Source organism: Protopterus annectens, chromosome 2.part0 (genome assembly GCF_019279795.1).
Source record: "Protopterus annectens isolate FY-2018-M chromosome 2.part0, PAN1.0, whole genome shotgun sequence".
In the NCBI taxonomy this organism is placed as follows: Eukaryota; Metazoa; Chordata; order Ceratodontiformes; family Protopteridae; genus Protopterus; species Protopterus annectens.
In genome coordinates this window covers 390,238,490-390,258,089 of record NC_056728.1, presented here as the reverse complement: position 1 = coordinate 390,258,089, position 19,600 = coordinate 390,238,490, and positions in this window count along the sequence as shown.

The window sequence follows — 19,600 nt, the reverse complement described above, 5'->3', positions numbered from 1 at the left end:
GTATGGACTCAGAAATACCTGAATGGACAAAATCATCTCCCCCAAGGTAGATTAAACCTCTGTGGTGGACAGCAGCAATACACAAACTGCATAATAGGTGGAAATATCTGCTATACAGGGCCAAGAAGGAGCAGGTGCCAAATTGGAAGCAATATTACCTTTGTCTGAACAAGCAAATAAGGTTCATAGGTTCATAGGTTCATACTAGGCTATCTGCCCAAGGGCATTTATAAGCCTAGCCCAGAGTTTTGTGGCTTTCGCCATCCCTTTAGTTTGAAGGAAACTATGCCCATTATTTTGCTGTGCCTCTGTCAAGCAGTGACACTGAGGTAATCCCTGGGGTATATCTGTGATCTCCCATCCATTGGTCAAGATTTCTTTTGAACAAGGCCAGCGAGGTGCTCTGCCTCACATGTACCGGGATTTTGTTCCACAGCATAGGGAGTCTCTGGGTGATGAATCTGTCCCTCCAGCACGTCCTATTAATAACCGTTTCAAGGTTTAAGTCTCCCACCCTTGTAGTTCTGAGGGATCTAGATTTTTTGAGGTGAAGCATGTTCATCAAATCTGGGTTTGACATGGCCTTGTATGTCAGGCACAGTTCACCTCTGAGCAAGCGGTAGGCGACTGAATAGAGCTGGAGTTCTTTCAGTCGGGCAGCATAAGACATATTTTTGAGACCCTTTATCCTTTTGGTGAGGAACTTTTGGGGCCTTTCCAGCTGCTGCAGGTGTCGGGTCAGATACATTCCGAATGGGGCATTGTACTCAATCATTGGTCTGATGAGTGATGAGTACAGGGGACGATGACCTCCCTTGATCTAGATGTGAATCCCTTCATGATCAGGTGGGCAATGTAGAAGGTCTTCCTAACTACTTTAGCAACGTGAGTGTCAAACAAAAGGTTACTGTCAACCTGGGTCCCCAGATCCCTGATAACCTCTTCTGTGCTCAGTGGATTGCCACCTATATGGTAGCTAGGGGTAACCTTGTTTTTCCCGAAGGGTATGACTATGCATTTCTTGGCGTTTAACTTTAGGCCATGGCTCTGGCACCAGTTATCCATTTCTGTGAGACCCTTCTGAAGGATATCTGTGTCAGATGTGTTCTCGACTATGGCACCCAGTTTGCAGTCATCTGCAAACTTTGTCAGCCATAACCCTCCTGTGTTTGCTTGTACTTCTGAAAAGTAGATGCCGAACAAGAGTGGGCCCAGGACTGAGCCCTGTGGGACACCACTTGTGACAGGCTTTGAGTCTGACATGGTGCCAGCAACTCTGACCCTGTGGGTTCTGTCACTTAGCCAGTTTGCAACCCATCTTGTGATGTATGGGTTTACATTTAAGCTGATGAGTTTTTCAATGATACCTGAGTGGGGTATTGTGTCGAAAGCCTTTGCCAGGTCGAGGTAGGCTGTATGGACTGCCTTTCCCTCATCAATGGCCTTGGTGACTGTTTCAAAAAAGTCAACCAAGTTTAAAAGGCATGATCTGCCTTTGACAAAGCCAAACTGGGTTGGATCCAAAGTCTGCAAGTTCCCTATGTCTTTATTTATGAGTTCCATTATGATCCTCTCCATAGCTTTGCAGATCAGGCTTGTCAAACTGATGGGACGGTAATTTCCAGGGTCGGTGGAGGCACCGCCTTTGTGAAGTGGGACAAAAGTTGCCGTGCGCCACTCCTTGGGTACGTATCCTGAGGTGAGGCTAAGATTAAACAGCTGTCCTAACTGTGGGTTTAATTCCTCATTGAGTTCATGGAGCACACAGCCGGGGACACCATCCGGTCCCATGGATGCTGTGTTTTTCGCCTTGGAGAGAGCAGTTTTCACCTGGGCATTAGAGATGTTTGGGGGGCTACAATCCTCTGGTATAGATATCTCTCCTTTTGGGGGGGGAGAAGTTTGCACTGAACCTGTCAGCCAGTATGTTGGCAATGTCTGTAGGTTCAGTAATTTTCACATCATTTTGAGCTAATTCTGAGCATATCTGGGAGTTTCCTCCCAGGTTTCTAACATAGCTAAAGAAGGCCTTATGATTGTCTTTTGAGTCCTTAGCGATTTTTCTCTCAAAATTTGCCTTGGATGATTTTATGAGAGCTCTTAGCTTTTTACTTATAATGATCAAAGGTGTCTTACCTTTTAAGGATTTTGCTCTATCTTGTAGTAGCTTCCTCCTTTTGTTGTAGAGCTTGTTTATGGCTGGGGTCCACCAGACTGGACGCTTGCCTTTGGTACAAAGAGTCTTTGTTTTGTTTGGGATTGCCTGATCCATGCAGTCCTGTAGGTGCTGGTAGAAGGCATTTGTAAGTGATTCAGTGGCTTGAGTAATGTTTTCCGCCGGCTCGGGGGCCTTAAAGGAGACAACACTAGTCTTTAGAAGTGTGAAGTCGGCTTTTGAGAAGTTCTTCACTGTGGTCTTTTTTATCTCAGGTGGGGGCGGGATGAGGACCTCCAGTGAGATTAGTTTATGATCTGATCTCACCAGTGAGGGGTATACTTCCAGTGTTGAACATTGTGATCCCATGTTCAGGATGATGAGATCAAGTATGTTTTCACCTCTTGTGGGGATGGTGACTAGTTGTTCCATTGCATTTGAGTTTATGAACTCCAGGAACCTTTGGGCTAGAGTGTTTGGGCTTGAGTAGTGATCCCAGTCTATATTAGGGTAGTTGAAGTCACCTAGTATGATGGTGTTTGAAGATACATTTATCCCTTCCAGTGTTTTCAGGAAAGCTATGTGAGGTCACAGGTGAATTACTCTAAGGCTAACTTTGAGGGCAAATTGGATACATCCACCAAGGCCAATCACAAGGCCTTCCACACATATGTCTGCAGTCTCAGAGGCAACACCCAAATCTGCTCTGTACTGGTGGTCAATAACACCACATAAAAATACATCATAGATATAGCCAACCTGCTGCAGACACATAAGTGAAAATCTCACCCCACTGTCCTACCATCAGTAAAGGAGGACATGCACAGCACCTGACCCTCTCCCCTCATCATCAGGGAGCAGGACCATAATGCCCTCTCAAGGGCAAAAAACTGAAGTCTCCTTGGGACCTGATAACATCCCTGGCTGCTTCCTACATGAACCCAGGCATGAGCTCTCAGCTCCATTACACATTGTAGTCAACCAAAGCCTGAGCACCAGTGTTATCTGCACAGAGACAGCCACTGTCACCCTTCTACACAAAGGTGGAGCATCCACTGATCCAGCCAATAATATGCACATCAGCCTAACTAGCCTAATCTGCAAGACCATGGAAGGCATTATCAAGGACCTTATAAACAGGGACATTGGCAACCTCAAAATGCCTGAGCCAACACAGTTTTGTATTGTCAAAGAGAAATCAGGCCTGTTAAACCTGGTTGACTTCTTTGAAGTATTCAAACAACTACATGGATGAGGGGAAGACAGTGCACACTGCCTACCTTCACCTAGCCAAAGCCTCTGACAGTAATCCCCTGTCAGCCATAATACATATGCCTACACAGCTAGGCATCAATCTGTATGTTACCAGATGGGTAGCTAACTGGCTTAATGATAGTACCCACTCAAAGTACTGGAAGCCACCATTAGTAGTAGACCCTTAAAGAGTGGTGTACCCCAAGGATCTGTCTGGGGGCCTCTATTGCTTGGGATATACTGTTCTGAGGTATAAGACAAAACCAGTGGTCTGTGGTTGATCAGGTTTACAGATGACTATAAGCTGGTCACTGTCTTACATCCCCTAGTGATCTGAGCATCATCCAGGAAGGTCTCACCCAAATTAATGACTGGTGCCAGAAGCATTTCCTCAAAGTGAATGCCAGGGACTGCATCATTATCCCTGCTGTGGTAGATGATACACGATTTAAAGTAATTTGTTTGTGTTGCATTGAGCAATATCTAGCTGGAAGTTGATTGTTTTTTCAGTAGGTCCTATACAAGTGGTATTTTCAGTTAAGGCTTGTTAAAAAACCTGCATAGTCAGTGATAAGTGGGGGAAGTTTACCTCATTGTTATCCAGTTTCTGCCTTATACAAGTGGTACAGTGAATTGTTTTCTGTTTAAACTGTGAGCTTTGGCCAACTGAGACCTACATGAGTGGAGTTAAGTAGATTTTTACCTGCACTTTTATCAAATAATACAAGATTTAAAGTAATTTGTTTGTGTTGCATTGAGCAATATCTAGCTGGAAGTTGACTGTTTTTTCAGTAGGTCCTATACAAGTGGTATTTTCAGTTAAGGCTTGTTAAAAAACCTGCATAGCCAGTGATAAGTGGGGGTAGTTTACCTCATTGTTATTCGGTTTCTGTCTTATACAAGTGGTACAGTGAATTGTTTTCATTTTTTTTTTTTTCAATAAACATTTTTTATTGTTTTTCACAACCATATTACAAATTCACACATTATGTACAATATTTACAAAATGCTTCCATAGGTTAACTTCACATTATATGTCAACCTTATATATTGGTCATAAGTACAGTACTAATAATCAAAAAAAAAGGAAAAAAAAGAGAGCAAGAACAAAAGAAAACCCACAGTAACAAAACAAGCCAACAAACTGTATTGTCTCTACTCCTCTATCTAATCTAAGATTGATTTTACATTGTACTCTAAGTCCCGAGAAAAAGTGGATAGGCACCTCTATGCCAACACAATATTGAAAATTTGCTCCCATATTTTTATATTGTTGATATTTTTCTTATGGTCACTAATTAAGAGTTTATGCGCTAAGATATGTTGTATAGCCATCAATCTGAAATTTTTCCACAATGTCTGGTCTGGGTTCAACCAATTTTTGGCTATATATAATTTCATTAATAAACAAATATTCATAATTACAATCCTTTTAGATTTTCCTAAATTCTCCGGGGGAATATGAAGAATCATAAACTCCTAAGAGAGTGTTGAGTTTTGGTAGCCCATTTTTTGTAACTGTAACTTAAGTGAATTCCACAATTTATAAATACACTTGCAACTCCAGAACATGTGAAGCAAATCTGCTGTTTGATCTAAACAATGTGGGCATTTGGGTGAATTCTTCGGATCAAATTTGTGAAGAGTGAGACGAGTATAATATGCATTGTTGAAAATCATCAGCTGCGTAAAAATCAATTTTTGAAGGGATACAGACTTTAATGTTGAACTGAATGCCTCCAATATCTTATTGTCATCTGACAATATCAATTTCTCCCTCCAGTAACTCGATAAAAGAATGTATTTGTTGTACTTCCTCTCTTTTATCAATTTATATGCTGCGGTTATATATTTTCTATCCTGCAACAGCGCTTCCCACAGATTACGAGAAGTGATTAAGTCCTCCTCATTCATATCAAAGTTATTAAAATAGTTTATAGCTAAGTCCTTCAACTGTCGTACTATGATTAAATAGGAAATAGGAAGTTCCATTTCTTTTAGAATATCATGTACTACTACCCCTAGAAAGGGATATAAATCAATTACAGTTAATTCCTTAATTAAGGGGAATTTCTTTAAATCTATCAATAGACTACCAATTGTTAAGTTAGGGTTCCCATGAAACGGTTGGAATACCATCATATATTTTAATAAGTTTAAGGAAGCAAAAAGAGTTTGAATTGCCATTACATAGCTCTTTATGTGTTCCATCAACTTATATTTACTCATTGTTCGATCATTTAAAAAGGGTAAAGCTTTAACATTGACACCCACTTCACTTATATACTTATACGTTAGGAGCACCCATTTGGGTGTCCATTTTCTACTACTACTATCAAAGTATGACGTCTTTAAGATCCTATTGGCCTGGATCACTAAATAGTAAATTTCAAAGTCCGGTAACTCCAGCCCCCCCCCCTTATTTTTTGGAACCATTAATTTTTCATATGATATTCTCATCTTCCTGGGTTGCCACAGAAATCTCCCCAATCCTATATGAAACCGTTTAAAAAATGTTTTTGTAATTCTGAGTTGTGCAGCTCTAAAAATATATAACATTCTGGGAAGAACATTCATTCTTATAATTGCTGCTCTTGCCATCAGTGGTAACTTCAACTTATTCCATCTTTCTAGATCCAATGTTATTTGATCTGCAGTTGACTTTACATAGTTTATAAAAAAAATCCCTATTTTCAGTGGAGAATGCAATCCCCAGATATTTTATCTTTTCTTCAGTCGTTACTTGTCCTATCAATGGTAGCATTGAAAAAGGTGAGGGTGTCTTTAACGGGAATATTTTAGATTTTTTAAAATTTAGCTTGTAGTTAGAAATTCTCTCGAAGATTCCTATTGCAGCAAATATTTTTTCAGTATCAGAAACAGGTGTGGTGCAATATATGTTTAAATCATCTACGAAGGCAGCCAACCCAACCTTTATCCCATATAGAACCGGAGAATTATAAAATACATTTTGCTTAAGATGTAAAAATAAGGGCTCCAAGTACAGATTAAATAAAATGGGAGATAATGGGCAGCCCTGACGGGCACCATTTTTGATTTGTATCCTATTCGAGCATTCGCGATTTATAAATAAATTTGTATATGCATTATTGTACAATATCCTTAACGTTGAAACAAATTCCTGGGGTATATTAAAATATGGTAATATGTCAAATAAATAAACCAAATTAACCCTATCAAATGCCTTCTGAGCATCAATTATTAGGGCATACAAATTCAGGTTTTTGTGTTTCGCATAAGAGATTAAGGTATGAAGCGTTAAGGTATTGTCCGTGGTCTGCCTCCCATCCATAAACCCCGCCTGTTCCTCTGATATTATTAAGTTTATTACCTTTTTCAGTCTACTCGCCAGAATGGATGTCATGATTTTCATGTCGATATTCAAAAGAGATATGGGCCTGTAATTATCAGGATTTTTGGGATCACCTTTCTCCTTCAATATGAGAACTGTCCTTGAAGCATTAAAATGAGGATCATTAATTCCATTCCGCATAATATAATTAAAAGTCTGTGACAATACATTGCTCAAAATCTCACTAAAGGATTTGTAAAATTCTGATGTCAAACCATCTGGCCCTGGGGCTTTATGAGGCTTTAATCTCTTGATTGTCTCTAACACCTCCTCAACTTCAACCGGTTTGATTAAATTTCTATGGAAATCCTTATCAATATTAGGAAAAGTGATTTTCTGTAGAAAATCTTTTCTTTCTTTATCTTGCAAGAGTGTCTGCTGCTCTCCGTAAATCTGATTGAAACTTTTTTCAAAGGTCATCATGATATCTGCCTTATCAGTATATGTAGTATTGTTATAGTGTATTTCAGAAATTAACCGTGTTGATTTCGTCTGGTTGATAATACGAGCTAAAGCTTTCAAAGGGGTTTGAATATGATTTGCATATTTTACTAAATTTCTTTGTTCATAAAGTGACAGTTTTCTATTATGAAGTAGAAACAGTTCTTTCGGACACCTAAATAACTCAGTTTCTGTCTGTTCACTATAATTCCTCATCAGATCTTGATCCAATACTTGAATTTTAGTTTCTAAATCCAATTGAGATTTATTTTGCAACTTTTTATAATAAGTAGCTTTTTGAATAAATAATCCTCTTAACTGCGTTTTAATTGTAGCCCATTCTATATCTATCAGGTGTCTGTTTTGGGAAATATTGTATAATAATTGTTTAAGAATTTCCTTAACTTCCATTAATATATCCTCCTTGGTTAATAAGTATGGATTCAAGGACCAATTATACCCTCGAAGCCTCTTAGTATTCATATTATTGCAGGTTAAGGTTAAGGTTATCTTTGAATGGTCTGAGAGTTGTCTGGCTTGATTAGAAACACTAGGGTCGACTGAGATCAGTACCTCTGAAATAAGAAAAAAATCAATTCTCGACCACATTTTATGACAGGTTGAATAAAACGTAAAATTTTCTGCTTTCCCTTGTGAGTGTGTGTGTTTAAAAGGATCAAACAGTTTGAAATCAATTTTCAATTCATTCAATCCTACCATTGCCTGTTTATTGAACGCTTTAGAAGCACCCAACTTGTCTAATTTCGTATCTTGGTAAGAATTCCAGTCACCACCCATCACTATATAGCAATTATTATATGACTGTAAAATGGAATAAATTGAAGTTATGAAATGATGTTGATTAACATTGGGGGCATAAATACAAACTAGTACTATAGGTTTATCATACCATTTGGATGTGAGAAGTTCCAAACACCATCTACCCTCCTGAGCTGTTTTCATATCCAAAATATCTCCCTGAAAGTGATTCTTAATTATAATTGCCACTCCTGCACTGTTCGTAGTTCCTTCCGCCGTCACAATCTTCCTAACCCATTTCTTATCTTTCACTGACACCCACTGGTCATTAGTCATATGTGTTTCTTGTAATAAAATACAACCTGCTGATGATTTGAGGAACAAGTAAAAGAATAGCTTTCTTTTTTTCATGTTCTGGAGTCCTTTGACATTCCAAGATTCTATTATCCACATTTAAAAATCCTTAGAAATGTACATCGATGTCTACTCTTTTTAAGCAACCTTAGAATAACATAAGTTGGCTTATCAACAATTATTTGGAAGCAAAACTGCCATCCCATCCTTACCCAGTGCCTACCCACTATTCCTCTGGACCAGGATGAACATAGGTTTTTCACATTACTGGAAACCATCTGAGTAACTAACCTACTAATTCTATTATTTAACAATAAAACCCCATGCAAAAAACCTATAACAACTACTACTACGTCTACAAAGCCTAATTCTGTCATTCCTTACTAAACACTACTATAAGTAACTACAGCTCTGATCATATTTTGGATATTCAAATGAACTAATTGCACCATGAAATTCTAATGTACTTCAATTCACTCTAACCTTATAAGCAGCCATAACATTTAACATTTTGTTTTGTTGATCTAAACAGAATTAAATATTAGTTAACATAGATAGGACATAATTATTTAACATTTCTCAACACCCTGCATCTACTGAATTAAATAATCTAATTATTTTAATCTACTTTATTCCTCCCATGCCAACTAACATACTAACATATTAATAATAAAAATCAATGCAATTCACAATAAAGCAAAAATGTCATTTTTACTTGTGATGAGCATTTATATAAGAGAGAGGAACAAAAGGGTTAAAAAAGAGAGCATAAAAAGAGCACAACAGAAAGGAGAACAAAAAAGGAAAATGCTTTGTATTACACATTTAAAAGCAACAACCTATATGATCTTTTATTATTAACTGCACAATATTTTAACCTGTTAACCTACTCATTTTATACATTTTACATTTAAAAATGATATTCCCTATCTAAGAGAAAAGAGGAAAGAAATAAAAGAAAAGGGAGACAGAAAGAGAAAAAAAAAAGAAAAGAAAAAGAAAAAATAAGAAGCCACAGTACCTTATTTTGCCATTACACATTGCAGTCTCCTTCTCTAATGCTCAATACATTTCCACAGCATTTACCTGCAACACTCTAACTACAAGCAACATCTTACAGTCGTTTTTCCTTCAAATTAAGTCCAAAAGGCTTTGTTTAACCTTTCCAGGAGATCTTCTTTCTTCCCAGGTAGTAAAACTGCAAAAACAGTCTAAATCCTTTCCTTCGCGCTCGCGACGGGGGACCGAATTCGCGAACGGACCTCCTGGTTGCGCCACAGTAAAAACGGTCCCTCTGCTTCCTCCAGTACATTTCCTGTTACCTCGTGGATTACAAACGCTCACTACAGCCATAAAACTTCGTGGGAACTTCGTGTTGCAGCTGGAATTGCGAAATAAGAAGATAAGAAGATGAATCATCAGGCCTGGAACAAGAAACAAAGCAGACAAATGATTTTGAAGCCTCGGGTCATCGTAAATAGAGAATCCCATTCTCTCTGATGTTGCAAAAAGCCAGATGGACTGTTTACATTTCTGAAGATGGCAGAGCCTTAAAAAGCTTCAAAAAAGTAGGTCTTGCTTCTTTTTTGTGCTTACAGAGTATTTAATGCCATCCACAGTAAAAATTAGGTTATTGGGATATTTCATTTGAAATCTGATATTTTTGTCAATCAGAAACTTACAATATGGAGCCAGCATTTGTCTAGATTGCCTTATTTGTGTTGGTAAATCCTGTGATATTGAGATTTTATTGTTTTGCCACATTATAAATCCACCAGTTTTTTTTATAGTTAACAGTATTTTGCTTACGTCTTGATAGTTCAATATTTTAACATAAACAGGTCTGGGTATATTTGAAGCTTGAGATTCTCTGTATGCTCTATGAGCCCTTTCTATGACCATCTGTTTAACCTCCTCAGAGTCCTTGAGCAGAATTTCGACTATTTGTGTGATGGAAGTAATCAGATCATTATATTGAATGGATTCAGGAATCCCTCTGATTATTATATTGTTGCATCTAGATCTTGCTTCCAAGTCCAGAATTTTGTTTTGCATCGATTGAATGTCTGCCCCATGCGTCTCTGTTCTTTTAGTAAGCATTATTATGTTGTCTTCATTTGCAGCTATTCTAGTTTCTGCTTTCTCCATTCTTTCGAGAATCCGGTTACATGTATCACTAAATGTAAGCGTTTGAGCTGTTAGCTCATTTAAAGCATCCTGTATGGGTAGCAATGCTGATTTGATTTCCTCCATTGTGACCTGTTGATCAGATTTTGTTGCTGTTCCTGTTTTTGCAGTCTCTTGTTGTTTGAAAGTTTTCTGTCTCTTATGGAAAGATTCTTTCTCTGGCGATTGCAAAACTGACAACTTAGTTTTGGTAGTTGTAGTTTCCATATTTTTGTCCTCTTTTGACATTTCGAAATTCTGCAAGTAGATTTATTTCCCAAGGAAAAGTTACAGCAGTGAGATAAGTCAGTCCTTTGTTCAGTGCTCTGTTCAGAGTCAACGTGACAATCAGATCCAATCCTGCTACTAGCAAATATTTTTTCCAATTTTCTTTCCTCAGAAACAAAAGTGACTTCTGGTAGATATGTAATTGCTGTCAATTAGTGTTTTAACTCTAAGTATAACTCCACAGGGTTGATTTTTTTCTCAGGTATTTGAAGAGCTGAAGTACTGCAGTGCTTATAGAACGGCAGCCATCTTTGAATCTCCACAGTGAATTGTTTTCTGTTGAAACTGTGAGCTTTGGCCAACTGAGACCTACATGAGTGGAGTTAAGTAGATTTTTACCTGCACTTTTATCAAATAATACACAATTTAAAGTAATTTGTTTGTGTTGCATTGAGCAATATATAGCTGGAAGTTGACTGTTTTTTCAGTAGGTTCCCACCCACCCTTCCTGTTTATGTCTTGGTGTTAATCTTGTGGCTTTGAAACTGCCCGCCCCTCTTGTAAATTTGCACTTGGACACTCCTCTTGGGCCCATCTCATTTGCTCACTCAAAAAAAAAAAAATGTATCTGCTTTTACTGTATTTGTGTTTCTTCCTACTTTATTTTGCTTTGCGTCATCTTAAAAGTACTCAGTTGTATTTATTGCTGTTTGGTGTAACTCATTCTAAGCCTTTTAGTTTAAGCACTTGGGCTTCAGACCAGTTGTTTTACATTAAGAAGGTTTGTGGCCTGCACTGTAGTGGCAGGACAGGTAGCTTACATCCTTCTAAGTTGGGAACTGTTGATTGAGGGCTCAGTGTCTGTTATTCTAAAAGTGAATTAATTCTGGTTAAAGCACTTGGGCTTCAGACCAGTTATTTTACGTTAAGAGGGTTCGTGGTCTGCACTCTTGTCGGAGGAGAGGCTGGACTCTGCCCTTCTGAGCTGGGAATTTCTGGTTAAAGGCTTATAGTGCCTGCATATTTGAACTGCTTCTTATTGAAACTGGTACACCTTGTTTGCTGTAGCATAGACTAGATCCAGGCCTGCTGAATCTAGCTTTGTTTATATAACTTGAGCACTAATCCAGGCATTCTTTAAAGTATTCAATTGTATTTATTACTGCTTGGTAGTAACTTGATTAAAGTGTAGCTATCATTCTAAGTCTTTTGGATTAAGCACTTGGGCTTCAGACCAGTTGTTTTACATTAGGAAGGTTTGTGGCCTGCACTGTGATGGCAGGACAGGTAGCTTGCATCCTTCTAAGTTGGGAACTGCTGATTGAGGGCTCAGTGTCTGTTATTCTAAAAGTGTATTAATTCTGGTTTAAGCACTTGGGCTTCAGGCCAGTTATTTTACATTAAGAGGGTTTGTGGTCTGCACTCTTGTGGGAGGAGAGGCTGGACTCTGCCCTTCTGAGCTGGGAATTTCTGGTTAAAGGCTTATAGTGCCTGCATACTTGAACTGCTTCTTACTGCAATTGGTACAGCATAGACTAGATCCAGGCCTGCTGAATCTAGCTTTGTTTGTATGCTTGTTGTTTGTTTGCCCCTGAAATGCTAATTCCACCTAAAACGCGGCTTTTCAGCACTTCTGTGGATCCCTAGTGATATCTGCATTGCCTACTATACTTATTTCCTTGTTTCACTTGAATGAAAGTTACTGTTTGTCATTTTTGCATTTAAGTTACCTGTAGCACATTGCATTTAAGTTACCTGGCACTTGCTCACTAAAGCAATTATATAGGTCAGCACTAAAAAATTAAAAGCACTACACCCTCACAAACTCCCCTTAAGTACCTTGTTCCCCATTGGCCCTTTTTTTCAATTATAAAGGAATTTGCAATACTATTCTAGCATGTCCAAAGGTCAGTTGTCAATCTCCTCTCCGGTCCAACTGGTGAATCTGGGAATCTTGAGGCAATGTTACAACTGCCTCATGTACACAGACAACCCTCTCCTCCTCCCAACAAATTCCAACACATGTGAGAGATGCAACCATATAGCCAAACAGGAGGCTAAGCTCTCTCAAATCAGTACTGACGTAACCAGTCAGGAGGAAAAGGAAACCACACTCACTACAATTCCAGTCTCACATAGACCTACCACAACAGCAAACCAAACACATAAACACACAAAAACATACTCGGAGGCTCTAAATAAAAATCTGCCTGAGCAGCAGATACCTCCAAAGCAGACACCTAAGCAACCGCTACCCCAAAACAAAACACGTGCAACACATAGCTCACAAAGCCAGTGTGCCGAACAGTCACAGCCCTTAAGGCTAAACAACACACCTGATACACTTGTAATAGGTGACTCTATCATCAGGCACAGTGACGTCCCGCTCACCATGCTGAAAAGAAGAAGGTCACGGTGAGCTGCCTGTCGGGTGCTAGGATCTACCACATAACACAAGCACTCAGGTCACTCCAAGGCAAATACAAATATGACTCAGTCATTGTCCATGCTGGTGTGAATGACCTGAGACGTACCTCCCTGGACTACATGAAAAGAGACATAGAGGAGCTCTCTGAGCATGTAGCCCAGGCTGGTATGACCCTGACCTTGAGTAGCATCTTACCTTCACCAAGAATGATGCCACAATCTGAAGACAAGGTGATCAGTTTCAACAATTAGCTTAAGTATTGGTGTCATTCAAAGGGGATCCAATGCCTGTCAGCCTGGGATGACATGCTCGACAAGCCACGATGCTTCACTAGGGACGGCTTGCACCTATCACCCCTGGGATTTTGGATATTGGCAAAGGCTCTTGCTAACCCCATAGTGCCTTTTTTAGGCAAGGCTCAAAAGACAAACCCACCTCCATAGGTATCACAAGGGATAAGAAACTAAGAGTAATGCTACTCAATGCCAGAAGTCTAAACCTCAAGATGCATGCACTCGAAACTCTCCTTAGCATGGAGAACATCGATATCTGTGCAGTAACAGAAACCTGGTTCAAGGCTCCTGAGAGCACCCCAGCACTACCAGGTTATACCTCATACCATGCTTTTTGGCCCTAAAACTTGGACTGAACCACAAAAGGAGGGGTGTATCAATATTCGTCAAAGATACCCACACCTCCAGGTTGGTGGCACAGCATGAAGCATCAGAGACTATCCATGTGCAACTAACAGTGGGTAAAACTACCTTCCAGTTTATAGCCTGCTACAGACCACCCTCCCAAACCCAGGAACTCCACTCGGCCTTCCTGAGAACACTGGAAAATATGAAGGTCTCTCCAAACACCATTATATTGGGCGACTTCAACTACCCAAACATAGACTGGGAGCATTACTCTAGCTCCAACACCCTAGCCCAAAGGTTCCTAGAATTTATAAACTCAAATGCTATGGAACAACTTGTTACCACTCCCACAAGAGGGGAAAACATACTGGACCTGATCATCACCAACATGGGGACTCTCTATGCTCCAGACCAGAAGTGTATCCCTCACTGGTAAGATCAGACCATAAACTAATCTCACTGGATATTCACATCCCGACCCCACCCCCTGTCCAGAAAACCACAGTGAAAAACTTCTCTAAAGCAAATTTCACACTCCTCAAAACCAAGGTGGAATCTTTCAAAACCCCCGGGTCTGTGGAAAATACGGCCCAGACCGCAGAATCCTTTATAAACGCATTCTATGAACACCTTCAGGAATGCATGGATCATGCAATCCCAAATAAAACCAAGATTCAATCCTCCAAAGGCAGACGTCCTGCCTGGTGGACCCAAGCCATAAACAAACTATACAATAGAAGGAGGAAGCTACTACATGATAGTGCAAAATCCCAAAAAGGGAAGGCATATCTGATCAGTATTAGCAAAAAACTACGGGCACTCATAAAATCGTCTAAGGCCAGCTTTGAGAGAAAAATTGCACAGGACACTAAGGATAATCACAAGGCTTTCTTTAGTTATGTTAGGAACCTGCGTGGGAATTCCCAGATATACTCAGAATTAGTCCAAAATGACAATAAATACACCGAACCCACAGACATTGCCAACATCCTAGATGACAGGTTCAGCGCAAACTTCTCCCCCCCTCCCCACCAAAAGGGAAAATATCTATCCCAGCAGAGTGCTGCTCCCCTAACATCTCAGATGCTCAGGTAAGAGCCGCCCTCTCCAAAGCAAAAAACACAGCATCAATGGGACCAGACGGTGTCCTGGGCTGCGTCCTACATGAACTCCAAGAAGAGCTAAACCCAAACATAAAACTACTGTTCAGTCTCAGCCTTACTACAGGATATGTACCCAAAGAGTGGCGTACAGCAACAGTGGTCCCTCTCCACAAAGGTGGTGCCTCAATGGATCCTGGAAACTATCTCCCCATAAGCCTGACTAGCTTGGTCTGTAAAGCTATGGAAAGGATCTTCATAGACCTCATAAATAAAGATATTGGGTACCTACAGACACTGGATCCTACCCAGTTCGGCTTTGTTAAGGGCAGATCCTGTCTCTTAAACCTGGTCGATTTCTTTGAAACAGTCACCAAGGCCATTGACGAGGGGAAGGTGGTCCACACAGCCTACCTGGACCTCGCAAAAGCCTTCGATACAATAACCCACTCGGGCATTATAGATAAGCTCACCAGCTTAAATATAAACCCTTATGTCACTAGATGGGTTGCAAACTGGCTCAAGGACAGAACCCACATGGTTAGAATTGCTGGAGCCATGTCAGACTCCAAACCAGTTACAAGTGGCGTCCCACAAGGCTCAGTCCTGGGACCTCTCTTGTTCGGTATATATTTCTCAGAGGTACAGGCCAACACGGAAGGACTGTGGCTGACCAAGTTTGCAGATGACTGCAAACTGGGCGCCATAATCGACTCTCCAGCCGACACAAGCATCCTCCAAAAGGGCCTCATAGAAACAGACAACTGGTGCCAGAGCCATGGCCTCAAGCTAAATACCAAAAGTGTATAGTCATCCCTTTGGCAAAACAAAGTGCCCACAAATTACCACATAAGTGGTAATCCATTAAGTATGGAAGAAGTAATTAGGGACCTGGGGACCCAAGTTGATAGCAATCTCTCATTTGACAACCACGTGGCCAAAGTGGTTAGAAAAACATTTTATATAGCCCACCTAATCATGAAGGGATTCACATCTAGATCAGGGGAGGTCATCGTGCCTCTTTACTCATCCCTCATCAGGCCCATAATTGAGTACAAGCCCCTTTTGGGATGTACCTTACCAGACACCTGCAGCAACTGGAAAGTCCCCAAAAGTACCTCACCAAGAGGATCAAAGGGCTCAAACAGATGCCATATGCTGCCGGTTAAAGAAACTCCAGCTCTACTCAGTGGCATACCGCCTGCTCAGAGGCGATCTGTGCCTGACGTATAAAGCCATGTCCAACCCGGAATTAATGGACATGCTGCACCTCAGAAAATCCAAATCCCATCGAGCTACGCGCTCGAGAGACTTGAACCTCAGTACTGAAATAAATAGGACATGCTGGAGGGACAGATTCATAACCCAGAGGCTCCCTTCACTCTGGAATAAAATCCCAGTCCAGGTTAGGCAGAGTCCTTCATTGACTCTCTTCAAGAGGAATCTTGATGAGTGGATGGGGTATCGTAGGTTTACCCCGGGTATCACTTCTGTGTCTCTGTTAGACAGAGGCACAGTATACTAACCTCAAAAAAGGGCATAGCAAAATTAATTTAAAATGGGTGGCGAAAGCCAAACACACTCTGGCTAGGCTTATAAATGCCCTAGGGCAGATAGCCGAGTATGAACCTATGAACCTATGAACTAGTTATGACAGTAATAACAATGTACTGAGCATGCAATCAGGCGTAAGGCAACTGGTTCACCAAGGTTGATAGCAACATAACAGTTTCCCACTACATTGGCACCATTGTATGGAAGACTGTCTACATGGCCCACTTCACAAATAAGGGTATATCATCCTGGAACCAGGAGGCCATAGCATCCCAGTACTCCTCCCTTATCAGATCCATTACTGAGTACAATGGCTCATTTGGAATGTACCTTGCCAACCATGTGCAGCAGTTGCAGAGACCACAGATGTTCCTGACCATGAAAATCCAGGTCTGCAACACCTATCCTATACAGACAGGCTGAAAGCCCTGTTGCTCTACTTAGTGTTATACAGACTGATCATAGGTGACATGTGTCTGGCTAACAAGGCCATTCCCAAACCAGCCTTACTGGAGTGTATGCATATCCGTAAGACAAACCCCACTTGCGCAAGCCGCACACAAGGCATTCACATGGTCCGTGACATGAATAGTACTTTTTGGCTGGATAGATTTGTGTCTAAAACAATACACTGTCTGTAAAATACACTCTGCAAAGTACCTCTATAGCCTTCTTTCAGAAGAAGCTGGATGACTGCATGGGAAACACAAAAGACACCCCTGGGATCCCACCTGTGTCCCAGCTGGACAGGGGAAACAGGTGCTGACTTTGAAGAGACATGGGCAAACATCCGGGCTAGCCTTATGAGAACTTCTGGGCCAAAAGCCTAGTATCATCCTATGAACTTATGCACCTAGTACTTTACACATTTCCTGTATGTATTGCAGACTGTCCTGCAATGTTGTCAGATATGAATCCCTGTGAGTCTGAACTGTGTAGCTACTACCTTGATAGGGTATTCTTTTGTTCCTTTATTAGTTGTCACATATAATTGCACCTTTGTCATTTTATCAGGTCTTTATAGTAGTAGGTCAGCTCTTAGAGTACTTGGATATGCACATGGTGACACTGTATAGCTCACTCCATTCGCTTTGGTCTTGATCACACTTACCATTTTGCTAATAGGCTCATCACACAATAAGATTTGTCACCCTTTGTTGGAGCCTTACAGTAGCTGTTACAGAGCTGGATTGTGACAGTCAGAACTACCTTAATCTATGGGCTGAAGGGCCCATAGGTAGCAAAGAGTGTATGTGTATGTGTGTGTGTGTGTGTGTGTGTGTGTGTGTGTGTGTGTGTGTGTGTGTGTGTGTGTTTGTGTTTTGTGTGTGTGTGTGTGTGTGTGTGTGTGTGTGTGTGTGTGTGTGTGTGTGTGTGTGTGTGTGTGTGTGCGCATGCATGCGCGTGTGTTTGTGTGTGTGGGGGGGGGGGATTCAAAACCCAAATAGCAAAATGTGTGTGTGTCAGTTACTTGGCCAGGGACCCGAAGCACTGGTTGGACAGAGATGGTGACAGATGTTTTGGATTGACTGCTCTGCTGAGATGTTAACTTAACTTCATAGGTGTGCCAGTGTGGGGTGTTATTGGTGTTGGGGAGAGAGAGGGAGAAATGATCCCCACAATGATTGTGACCTCTGTGTGCTCTGAAGTGTAATTGTACTTTAATGTGCATGTAACTGTCATCCTGCCTTTGTGTACATCCCACACTGGTGGTAGTGGTGAGTATTTATGCTCCCTGATGATTGGGCCAGTGCAGGGGTGACACACTGACCATAACTACTGGTGGATATAGATGGCATATCACATCATGTACTGTCATTGAGCCCCTCTCAGTCTGACAATGTCATATAGGGTTATTTCACAGATTGCCCAGATCTCCTTGATCATTTCTGACATACTCTGCCTAGGTGAATGTGTACTCCACACCTGTATCTGATTGCCTCACACCTATGGCTACCATACCTGATGACCCCTGCAGCAGTACACCAAGTCATAGGTAATAGTAGTGGGTGAATGCTGGCACTGGTTCAGCAGCAGTGCATACATACTGAGCATACAATGTAAGGGAATTAATACAGTACCAGATACCCAGGTACCATCACTGTGCCCCCAGGGGTCTGGCATGACACAGACACATTCGCCAAACTATGTGGGCAAACATCATGTACTGTTCAACTGGTGTGTGGAAGTACACATTTGTCTGGTAGTTGGGTCTACATCTCTCAGGCACATGTAAGCATTTCACAAACATCTGGGTGCTGAAGATGTCAGACACCTATGAGAAGGTCACCCTACAACACATATGCACTGATCTCAGTTATTCTGTAGCTCATATGTCCCTGAAATGTCCACATGCACCTGTAGGAGCACTCACCTATTTGTGGTATGTAGGCTTGAATACATGGTACTGTAACGCTGCCCATAGGGGACAACCAGAAAATGATGGCGCTGATGTGTGTGGACATATAACAGCACAGTCTGTCACAGCACATAGGCCATTAATGGTATTCCACGTACCATACCAGGGTACTAGGCTGTAGGCCCTGAGCAGCCATATCCCTAGGCCACATGTTAGCCCATGTATATGCAAGACAGCAGCTGATGTTCCCATCCAACAGGGGCACAGGTGGTATCATAGGGTGCATGTGCCATTAACCATCCACTTAGCCCTGTTATGCCTGCAAAGGTGTAGGTACCTACTCTGCATGATGTGAACAGGGTGCCCATTCTCCCCACAGGGTGACTGTATGTGACACACATCCAAGCTGCCAACAAGGCCAGTCCAGGTCACTCACCAGGTGGTAGATGTTTGTGTGTGTGTGTGTGTGTGTGTGTGTGTGTGTGTGTGTGTGTGTGTGTGTGTGTGTGTGTGTCTGTATCAGCAAACATTATGGTGCAGGTATTAATTTACATATGTTGTCTTCCCCACACAGGTGAACATGGAGGTTGTGGTCTCTCCACTCACAACCTGATATCTGTATCTTAGTGGACTCTGATGATGATGGCCGTGATATTATGGCACAGGTGTTGTTGTCAGGGGCTAAATTTGTGCCATTGGTTGGCATCCCACTTTCACCCACAATGTCCCTGCACACAGCCAGTATGCCCCCACATAATCAGTCCCCAGCAGCCACAGATAATGGACAG